We start from the raw sequence: 12,034 nt of genomic DNA, 5'->3' as shown, positions 1-12,034 counted from the left end.
TTGTTATATGCTAGATATTTCAGAATGATTATCTACTCCTGACAACAAGGAAGATATTACCATGCCGTTTTACAGATGAGGCTCGTGAAGTTTAGAGCAGTTACATCTCGTATATGGTCATCTGTCAATGGAACAGAAAAAACGTGGATTTGGGAGCCAGAGCTCACTGGTGGTTCATTTTGCTGTCAGACCTTATTCTTCACAGCAGGGATTCATGGCCTGGTGGGGGGAGGGGGGATAAGGTCAGTTTGCCACCAGAAACAGTGAATATTTTATATGTCGGTGAGGATCAGCATGGCTTTCATCTAATTTTTAAGTGACCAATCTATGATCTATGACCCTTTAAATGTCACTACTATATAGAAAAATCTCCTTGTCTACAAGTGAATGAAATTTCATTGTTTGAATGTTAGTGCCCTTGACTTTGACTAAACTTATGTTCCCAACTGAAGGCACTCAATCATCGAGGGCTTTTCTTTTTGTCTTTCTTGGGAGGTGGTAGAGCTGGAGTCCACCCTGTATACTTCCTTCCTGTTCCACGTGTAAATATCCTTTGCTATTTTCCTGTTCACAATTGAATGTATTAACTTGGCATACCCCTGCAGGGCTTGTCTATTTATTTTGTCCTACAGAAATCCTATACAATGATTTCTGAGAATGAAAGCCAGGCAACTCCATTTAGATGGGCCTTAAAAGTACAGACGCTTACTCAAAGCCGCTCCGACTTGACTTGAAAAAGCTTGGTTGGGAAATGTTCTGTGGACTGTAAAATTGGAACTATATTTGTGATTCCTCTTTTAAGATAAAGGTAGCAAAATTTGCCAGAACAAAATATTGCTTTTCTTTTTTTTACATATACCCCTCCCTATTTGCAAAAAGTTCCATATCCTTTATAGACTTACTCCTTTAACAAACACTTATTGTCCTCTTGCCAATCATGGGGTGGACACTGTGCCCAGATGGGATGTAAAGATGATTAAGAGATAATCCTTTGCCCTGGGTGACAGACATGTAAATACATTAGAATTAATGGTCTAAGTGTTAACAGAAGTACTTTGGGGTGCCGTGGAAACAAGGAAGGAAGAATATAAATTCTTTGGGTTCTACACGTATAAATGCTGCTCCTGGATTATCCCCTACGTTCATGAATTGTTTACTTAAACTATTTTCAAATAGCAAGATTTTTATAAATTAGGAAATCTTGAAAAATTGTCTGCTCGGATAATAACTGGCCCCAGACCCACAGGAGTGCTGCTCCTCTAGAGTGAGGAAGAGTGAGTTTGGTAAAAAGAACTCAGGGTTGGAAATCAGAAGAATCAGGATTTAGTTCAGGGTTCTACTAATTTCCTCAACCTGGGCAAGCCAGTTCATATCTTTGGGCTTCACTTTCTGTATCATGTTTGCAAAAAATTCTGGATCTTTAAGTGTCTCTCTCCAAAGTACCATGACTCTAACATTTTCTTTTGTGGAAAGGGGGGAAGAAAAATCAACTATGACCCAAAAGACTGTATTTGAAATTGAAAAGCTGGGCTAATTTCAGCAAGGAAGAGATCTTAATTCAACGAATAAATGGATGGATAAAGGAGTGAATGAAATTTCTCTTCCATCGTGGCTAATATTCGTTCTGCTTTGCTTCTGGCCTTTATTCCACACATTCTGTGAGATCTTTAGCACATATGCATTAATCTAATTAGTACTCACTTGGTGCCAGGCACAACGCTAGGGGTTGGTAACATAGTTCAGGATGTCTAGCATTGGCTGGCATTAGTTCCCCCAGTCATGTCTACTTAAACACTCATACACTTCCAGTACACCATCATGAGATGAGGGTGGTCCTGTCCTATTGAGAACTGCTGGCCTAGCATGACAGGGACCACAGGGAGAACTCACCAAATACACCCTCTGCTTATGGCTTCCTTCTTGTCTTACCTACTTACCATTGTTCCCTTGAATCACCTGCAAGTAAGGTATTTTCACTCATAGTCTCATATTTATGTCTCAGGGTCTGCTTCTGGAAGACATACACTTTCTTAGGGTAAGGGGTGGGATATGGCATCCCAAGCTCTCTCTCTTAAATTCTCTGGGCCTTGTAGCCCCTTGTCTAGCATAGGTTGCCTCTTTTTCCTTTGCTTTTATTATGGGTAGATACACCTTTCAGTATTACTTTCCTGCTGCTTTAAAATACTTTCCTTGAAATGCAAACCAAAAGCACAATGAGGGATGCCAGGGTGGCTCAGCAGTTGAGTGTCTGCCTAATGCTCAAGGCGTGATCCCCGTGATCCTATGATCCCAGGGTCAGGGAGGAGTCCCACATCAGGCTCCCTGGGAGGAGCCTACTTCTCCCTCTGCGTAGGTCTCTGACTCTCATGAATAAATAAAATCTTTTTTTTTTGAATAAATAAAATCTTAAAAAAAAAACCACAATGAGATATCCTCTCACACCTGTCATCAGGATGGCTAAAATAAAAAATACAAGATACAAGTGTTGCTGAGGATGTGGAGAAAAAAGAAGTCATGTACTATTGGTGGGAATGCAAACTGGTGCAGCCACTGTGGAAAATAGTATGGAGGTTCCCCAAAAAGTTAAAAATAGAGGGGTGCCTGGCTGGCTCAGTCATTAGAGCATGGAACTCTTGATCTCAGGGTGTTTGAGCCCCATGTTGGGTGTAGAATTTAGAGTTCCTGTTTAAAAAAAATTAAAAATAGAATTTACCATAAGATCCAGTAATTCCATTACTGGGTATTTACCCAAAGAATACAAAAACACTAATTTGAAAAGATATATATATATATATATATATATATATATATATATATATATATATCCTTATGTTTACTGCAGCATTATTTATAATAGCCAAACTATGGAAGCAGCCTATCCATCGAGAGATGAATGGATAAAGAAGATGTGGTATATATACACAATAGAATATTACTCAGCCATAAAAAGAATGAAATTTTGCCATTGTAGCAACATGGATAGATCTAGAGGGTAATGCTATGTGAAATAAGTCAGAGAAAGACAAATAGCATAGGATTTCACTCATGTGGAATTTAAGGAAAACAAATGAACAAAGAACGAGAGACAAACATAAAATCAGACTCTTATCTATAGAAAACAAACTTGGTTGCCAGAAGGGAGGGAGGGAGGGAGGGGGATGGGGTGAAATAGGTGAAGCAGATTAAGCATACACCGATCATGGTACTGATCATGGTACGTATCGAGTAATGTATAGGATTGGTGAATCGCTATGTTTTACACCTGAAACTACTATCACACTGTATGTTACCTTACTGGAATTAAAGTTAAAAATACTTTCCTTGAATCATTGGCAGCCCAAGCGTCTTCATCCTCTTTAAGTACCTCTTTAAGTGCCTCTAGCACTCCTCAGGAGTAATAAGACATATTTTGGGTGCTTGAACATCTTAGCATTCCCTCCCCAAATTTTAGTTTTCTTGAAGGTTTTATTCATTCATTTTATTTTAGAGAGAGAGAGTGAGCCAACAGGGAGAGGGGCAGAGGGAGAAAATCTCAGACTCCCTGCTGAGCATGGAGCCCAATGTGGGGCTCGATCTCACAACCCTGAGATCATGACCTGAGCCAAAATTAAGAATCAAAAAATAAATAAACAAACAAACAAAAAATTAAGAATCAGGCACTCAACTGACTGAGCTGCCCAGATACCCCACGTTCCCCAAATTTTAAAACTAGCTCCTACAGGGATCCCTGGGTGGTGCAGCGGTTTAGTGCCTGCCCTTGGCCCAGGCCGTGATCCTGGAGACCCAGGATCGAATCCCACGTCGGGCTCCCGGTGCATGGAGCCTGCTTCTCCCTCTGCCTGTGTCTCTGCCTCTCTCTCTCTCTGTGTGACTATCATTAAAAAAAAAAAAAAATTAAACAGAAAAAAAAACTAGCTCCTACAATCTTACTAACATGGTAGGCTCAGTGGTCGTGCCCTGTGACTCACCAGTCCTCAGCCATAGCTGATTGGACCAGGGTGGATATAAACACCATGCTTTTCCTCTGTGGATCTGGGACACGAAGGTCATTAATCAATCAACAATAGGGGCTGGAGAACTGCAGTGGGACAAGTCAAGGCGTGTCCAAGCTGAAGTTAGGGCAGGGGACTGATGGAGGAGCAGGAGCAACAAGGCTACTGAGTAGAAGGGGAGCAAATGCTTAGGTACTAGGTGGTCCTGTATCAGTCTTTACCTGCATCTACATGTATATCTGTATCCATATCTGTATCTATCTATACACAATCTATGTATCTAGCTACACATATATAAACCTGTATCACAGTATCTCTTGCTCTACAACTGTAATTATATCCATGCCTGCCTATACCTATACATCCCTAAATATATGTCTATCACTCTCAATCCGTGTACGCTTATTTCTCTATATATCCATAACTAATATTGTATCTGTAACTACATGTCTATAACTATCACTATACCTCTATCACTATATATCTCTATAGTTATCACAGTACCTGTATATATTTAATCTCTCTTTTTAACTTAATTTGACGGGGGGGGGGGGGAAGGGGGAGAGCACAAGCAGGGGGAGGGGCAGAGGGAAGGGTAGGCTCCCCGCCGAGCAGGGAGCTTGATGTGAGGCTCCAGGATCCCAGGATCATGACCTGAACTGAAGGCAGGCACTTAACCCACTGAGCCACCAAGGCGCCCCTACATCTCTGTTTCTACAATTATACTTATAACCATCTGTTTCTCTATCACAGTCTATATCAGATCACTATCTCAAACTAGTTTGAGGATTCTTCTCTTCCTTTAAGGACTAGACCTACCTGCTGCCCTCCATCTCTAGGAGTTCCTGGATCCTTCTCATATACTTTCTTTGAACTTGAGATAGTCCGTTTTTATCTCCTGCATCCAGAGGAGTCCTGACTAAAGCACTATTACATCCCACCTTCTACCTTTTGCCCAGTCTGGCCAGCCTGCACTGACCCTTTCAAGTAAAGAAAAAAAGAGGTTCATTTGCATCAAACACAGAATCTTAAGATGGAAGAGATGCTCAAGATCATGGCATACAGGACTTCTGTTTTACAGATGAGTAAATGGGTACAGAGAGCTCCAGCCTGGAGTTGGCCTTAAGAAGTTAGAGGCAGTAAAATATAAAAATGGGGATTGAATGAGGGCACCTGATTGGCGTTCTTCTTGCCACTCCAGTTTATTTTTACTGGGAAAAGGAAATGCGCTGAAGAACTGAAAGACAGTTTCATCAGTTGAATTTTCAGAATCTATTGCAGCAGATGTTACAAGGGCATCACCCTTAGCTTTCTGGCTTCTCCACTGATTGACAAAGGCTGCTCATCTTGAACACTTGCCACTCTTCATCGGAGGACTTTTAGTCATGTGATGGACAGGGATTTGGTGACTCTACACCCCACCACCTCACCTCTTGGTTGGGAAAACTCTACATGGTCTCCCAGTGTTCCCCAGGGGATTGGAGCTCCAGATGCCTAGTGTGGAAAGTGACTTGATAATTCACTCTTTATTGGCTTCCTTCTCCTCCCCATCGAACTTCCCCATTCCCTTGCTAACATTTCCTGGGATCACCTTCCAAATAACCTCCTTGCCTCTGGGGAGACCCCCAAGACACCTATGTATATTCTAATAGAAACAGTTTCCATCTGAACTTTGAGGATCTCCTTTTAAGTCCATTTAACATAAACTCTATTGTACATATGAGCTCTGAGGCTCCCCATGGCCAATTTCAGAACTGTGAGGTACTTTGGTCTTTTTTTAGATTGTAAGTGGCCATTTTGATACAACTCTATTTATCCTAGTCTGACTATAACCAACAAAGCTATAAAACCCATAAAAGTCCATAAATCTAATCCTGAGTTCATTGCATGGCCCCACACCTTCCACTTCACTGAGTTTACAAACATGTTTTTGGTACTGTATAATATTTGTATAGTGTCAAAGTGAAGAAAATGTATCTTTTAAAATTTGTCCTCAGGGGCGCCTGAGTGGCTCAGAGGTTGAGTGTCTGCCCTCGGTTCAGGTCATGATCCCAGGGTCCTGGGATGGAGCCCTGCATCGGACTCCCTGCTTCTCCCTCTCCCTCTGCTTACTGTTCCCCTTGCTTGTGCGCACTGTCAAATAAGTAAAATCTAAACAAAATTTTTTGTTCTTGGGACGCCTGGGTGGCTCAGTGGTTGAGTGCCTGCCTTTGGCCAGGGCGTGATCCTGGAGTCCAAGGATCAAGTCTTGCATTGGGTTCCTTGCAGAGAGCCTGCTTCTCTCTCTGAGTGTCTCTGTCTCTCATGAATGAATAAATAAAATCTTAAAAGACTTTTTTCTCACTATAATAAAGTACACTATAAGTTTCCTAAATGACATATTTATGGTATCTGTAAATTCTAGTATTTCCTTCTTTTTTTTTTTTTAATTTATTTTTTTATTGGTGTTCAATTTACTAACATACAGAATAACACCCAGTGCCCGTCACCCATTCACTCCCACCCCCCGCCCTCCTCCCCTTCTACCACCCCTAGTTCGTTTCCCAGAGTTAGCAGTCTTTACGTTCTGTCTCCCTTTCTGATATTTCCCACACATTTCTTCTCCCTTCCCTTATTTTCCCTTTCACTATTATTTATATTCCCCAAATGAATGAGAACATATAATGTTTGTCCTTCTCCGACTGACTTACTTCACTCAGCATAATACCCTCCAGTTCCATCCACGTTGAAGCAAATGGTGGGTATTTGTCATTTCTAATAGCTGAGTAATATTCCATTGTATACATAAACCACATCTTCTTTATCCATTCATCTTTCGTTGGACACCGAGGCTCCTTCCACAGTTTGGCTATCGTGGCCATTGCTGCTAGAAACATCGGGGTGCAGGTGTCCCAGCGTTTCATTGCATTTGTATCTTTGGGGTAAATCCCCAACAGTGCAATTGCTGGGTCGTAGGGCAGGTCTATTTTTAACTGTTTGAGGAACCTCCACACAGTTTTCCAGAGTGGCTGCACCAGTTCACATTCCCACCAACAGTGTAAGAGGGTTCCCTTTTCTCCGCATCTTCTCCAACATTTGTTGTTTCCTGCCTTGTTAATTTTCCCCATTCTCACTGGTGTGAGGTGGTATCTCATTGTAGTTTTGATTTGTATTTCCCTGATGGCAAGTGATGCAGAGCATTTTCTCATATGCATGTTGGCCATGTCTATGTCTTCCTCTGTGAGATTTCTGTTCATGTCTTTTGCCCATTTCATGATTGGATTGTTTGTTTCTTTGGTGTTGAGTTTAATAAGTTCTTTATAGATCTTGGAAACTAGCCCTTTATCTGATACGTCATTTGCAAATATCTTCTCCCATTCTGTAGGTTGTCTTTTAGTTTTGTTGACTGTATCCTTTGCTGTGCAAAAGCTTCTTATCTTGATGAAGTCCCAATAGTTCATTTTTGCTTTTGTTTCTTTTGCCTTCGTGGATGTATCTTGCAAGAAGTTACTATGGCCGAGTTCAAAAAGGGTGTTGCCTGTGTTCTTCTCTAGGATTTTGATGGAATCTTGTCTCACATTTAGATCTTTCATCCATTTTGAGTTTATCTTTGTGTATGGTGAAAGAGAGTGGTCTAGTTTCATTCTTCTGCATGTGGATGTCCAATTTTCCCAGCACCATTTATTGAAGAGACTGTCTTTCTTCCAATGGATAGTCTTTCCTCCTTTATCGAATATTAGTTGCCCATAAAGTTCAGGGTCCACTTCTGGATTCTCTATTCTGTTCCACTGATCTATGTGTCTGTTTTTGTGCCAGTACCACACTGTCTTGATGACCACAGCTTTGTAGTACAACCTGAAATCTGGCATTGTGATGCCCCCATATATGGTTTTCTTTTTTAAAATTCCCCTGGCTATTCGGGGTCTTTTCTGATTCCACACAAATCTTAAAATAATTAGTATTTCCTTCTTTTGTCAAACTCCTGAATCTGCTTGGATGCCAGAGAATTTATGCAACTGAAAGCTTATGGTAGAAACACAATATGATAATTATCGTATATTCATAGATATCTTTGCTAAATAGAAAAATATGTATTAAAATTTTATTGATGTTAATCTCCATATTATGGAAATAAGATATCCCATGTTTGCTACCAGGCTCCATTAAGATAATTACTAAAACATTATAGATGTTTGCATATATTCAGGAATTAATAATGCAACACGGGTTTGATGGAAATGTTTGTACATGAAGCTTACTTTTAAAAAGTTCATTTTAGGGACACCTGGGTGGCTTAGCAGTTGAGTGTCTGCCTTTGGCTCAGGGTGTGATCCTCGGAGTCCCGGGATCGAGTCCCACACATCGGGCTCCCTTCGAGGAGCCTGCTTCACCCTCTGCCTGTGTCCCTGCTTCCTCTCTCTCTCTGTGTCTCTCATGAATAAATAAAATCTTTAAAAAATAATAATAATAATAATTAAAAATTCATTTTATTTGCTCTTTGGTTCAAAGGTTTCCCCCAGGGAAAGCCCGAGTAGCTCAGTGGTTGAGCATCTGCCTGCGGCTCAAGACATGATCTGGGATTAAGTCCCACATCAGGCTCCCCACAGGGAGCCTGCCTCTCCCTCTGCCTATGTCTCTGCCTCTCTCTCTCTTTCTCTCTCATGAATAAATAAATAAAATCTTAAAAAAAAAATCCCACAAAAAAACGAAGGCGCCACCTTTTACTAGCTGTATCTCATGGTGGGGTGGGGTGCGATCGAGAGAGTTAAATTTGTTTCTTCATTTCCTCAGCTGTGAAATAGGAAGAAGATACCTCCCAGGGTCATTGTACAGCTAAGCGTGTTAATACAAACTCAGACCTTAGAGTGGTACCTGGTATAAGGTAAGAACCCATCAAGTGTTAGAGGTCATCAGAGTTAGAATGGTATTTTATGAGATGTGTCCAAAGCCCACAACTGGAGAGGGCCAACCAGCTCTTTCCATACCACCGCACTACAGTCCATCTTCAAAATCAACAGTGGCTTTGGAGTTTGGGGTCAAATAGGAATTAATCTCCCAGCTAAATTATTGGTTAGCATACCAAAGAAATATGCATCTTGGGAGAGCTCATTTTCTGCAGCCTGACAAATAGGAAGCCAGGATTTATTGCAAAAATTCTGGTAATGCTTTCTAACATAAAGAGTTCATTAAATGACTCCCGTTTCCCAAAATAAACCCACTATGGTTTTATTCTTTAGCTACATAAGGTCCCCAACACTCATGGCCACACCAGCGGGAAAACTCAGTCAAAAAACGTTTTCTCATATGGTGGCATAAAGAACCATTTGTGCTTCAATGGCAAGCAACGTGCTGTTTACACTGCACCCTTCCTGGTTTTCTGACTCTGGCTTGTCAGTCTTTGAGCTATTTTACTGCTGTAGATGACTGTTAACAATGCAAAATCATTTATATCTATAGACATGTACATCCTGTGCCCTGAAGGTCAAGTGGCTTCCCTCCCCCATGCTGGAAGACGCCAGTTTTGCCTCCAAGTTCATTTCAACATTCCTGATCTATGTGTCTGTTCTTTGGTTTCTCCTTTGAATTAGCTGTAATATCTTCTAGTTCCCACAGTGATGAGTTAAGTAAGATCTTTAACATGTGTTCGTCTTACATTTTTAAAAAAGATTTTATTTGACAGAAAGAGACCACAGGCACGGGGAGTGGCAAAGGGAGAGGGAGAAGCAGACTCCCGCTGAACAGGGAGCCTCAATGCAGGGCTCGATCCCAGAACCCCAGGATCATGACCTGAGCCAAAGGCAGAAGCCCAACCAAAGGAGCCATCCAGGTGACCCTCATCTTACATTTTTTTCAGTCATAATTTTACTTTTTGAAAAATTTCCTTTAATTAATCTTATTTTTTTTTTAATATTCCCAGTTGCTGGTACTTAGTTTTGATTACTTTCATCAACTGGGATTTCCAAACCAGTTTATTTAAAATCACAATTTATTTCCACTTATCTCTGATAGAATTCTTAAATTTGAATAAAACAAAGTATCTCCCCCACCCAAATTCACTCAAATAGAAATAAATTTTAGGGGTACCTGGCTGGCTCAGTCCATAGAACAGTGGACTCTTGATCTCTAGGTTGTGAGTTTGAGCCCCACGTTGGGTACAGAGATTACTTAAAAATAAAATGACAAGATAGGAGAAGATTGATTTCTCAGCAGAGAAGTGAAAAAATGACTAACATAATATGGCTAGCTGTTATTAAACCTCTCGTGTGTGTGTTTTCCCCCCCAATACCACCAAACAATTCACTCAGTTCTCCAAGGACACTGACCAAGTGTCCCACAAATTCAACTCGATTCTGACACAATCTACCCAGAGATATCATCCAGTTCCACAGGTTAAGGGCTCAGTCCTACAAGACGGCCCCTACCAATGTCACACACCAGTCCCAAGTCCAGGTTGTTGCCTGGGCTTCTGATCAATAAGCTGTAGATCGGAGGTTTCAACGATCCCTTCGTTGGGTTTGATTAACTTGCTAGAGCAAGCTCCCAGAGCTCGAGGCATTTTCCTTACTAGATCACCAGTGTATCATAAAAAAATATAACTGTGGAACAGCCGGGTGAAAGAGACGCATAGGACAAGGCGTGGGGAAAGGGCTCAGAGCTTCTATGCTGAGTAGGTCACTCCCTGCAACCACATGTGTTCACCAACCCAGAAGCTCTCCAAACCCTGCCCTCTTGGGTTTTTATGGAGGCTCTGCTACATAGGCTTGGTTGATTAAATAAATAACCATTGGTGATTGAACTCAATCTCTAGCCTCTCTCCCCTCCTGAGATCAGGAGGTGGGAATGAGAGTTCCAGTCCTCTCCTCACTTGATTGGATCCCCCAGCAACGAGCCCACATCCCTGAAAACTTTCTCAAAGTCACCTCATTAACTTAGCAAACGACACTTTTTATTGCTCTCATCATGTAGGAACTGGGATGGAAGACCAAATATGTATTTCTTACTATGAGTCACAATATCATACTACCATTTTATCTTTGTGGACAAAGTCAAGGCATTTTGTAGGTAATTTAGATCAAGATCAACTTCTTTGGAAGTGTGTGGGAGAGGGCTTAGGTTTGACTATAAGGGGGACCAATTTGTCTGTTTGCCTGGAGCTTTTTGGTTTAGCACTGAGAATCCTTCATCCTAGGAAAACCCTGAGTTCAGGGCAAACTGGGAAGATTGGTCACCTTGGGTAGGAGCTACCAAAAAAAGCTAACTATATTGAATATAATTATATTAAATTTTCAATCATCTTTATATTATAGTAGAAAAAGTACAGGCTTTGGAATCTAACTTGGGCTCAAATTTTGGCCATGCATCTTACCAGCTGTGTGGCCTTAGGCAAATTACTCAACCTCTCTGGTGCCCAGGTTGATGAGGATAATATTACTTGACTCCCAAGATGGTTGTGAGACTTAACACACAACCTCCCAAGACGTTCGTGCCACAGCAAGCTTGCTGCGTATGTGGCTCACAGATAGGGCTGGTGGTGCTGGGGCGGGAGGTGCAGGGCACTGGGACATGGTTATCCACATCACGTTACCAATGTAACAAATACCAACAGCCTGTTCCCATTTGTGGAGTCCTGTGGGCCAGGTACCGGTCTAAACTTACCCCTGAATTAACGAATTCAATCATCATGCCTCACGCAACCCTAAGAAGTAAACATTGCCGTTAGCTCCATTTTACAGGTAAGGAATCTGAGGCACAGAGAGGTTATGTGATCTGCTCAGGGTCTCGCTGCTAATAAATGGCAGGGCCAAGGTTCTTATCAGGAGATAGGCGGGGTTAAATTAGATGGACCACTAGGGTGTCTAACGGGTGGCTAGAGGTGCAAGTTGCAGGCTTGAGCAAGAGGTCAGAACTAGGGCTACTATGCTGACAAATTCAAGGAGATCAGGATGATGGGGAAAAGGCCATTGGGCTGGGCAGGCAGGCAGGCCCCTGAAGGCTTTCCCATGCAGTTCCAGGGGTCTGGGGGGAGGAACCCTGCTTACAGTTACAGCAGCTCCTCTATCCTG

At 41.7% G+C, this 12,034-nt stretch overlaps 1 protein-coding gene across 12 annotated transcripts in view; it reads right to left on the bottom strand.

Annotated features, from left to right (window-relative positions):
- The window catches only part of EGFL6 (EGF like domain multiple 6), a 242,542-nt gene that overhangs the window by 69,173 nt on the left and 161,335 nt on the right, over positions 1-12,034 (bottom strand). For 10 of the 12 annotated variants that reach the window (XM_035711858.2, XM_049107435.1, XM_035711859.2 and 7 more), the window contains one exon: positions 61-219. The exons of the other annotated variants lie outside the window; for them this stretch is intronic. The gene's annotated coding sequence lies outside the window, so the exon portion shown is untranslated. The remainder of the gene's footprint in view (positions 1-60; positions 220-12,034) is intronic. 12 annotated transcript variants of the gene reach the window in all.

Source organism: Canis lupus, chromosome X, assembly GCF_003254725.2.
Source record: "Canis lupus dingo isolate Sandy chromosome X, ASM325472v2, whole genome shotgun sequence".
Classification (NCBI taxonomy): domain Eukaryota; kingdom Metazoa; phylum Chordata; class Mammalia; order Carnivora; family Canidae; genus Canis; species Canis lupus.
This window is presented reverse-complemented; position numbering and strand designations above follow the sequence as displayed.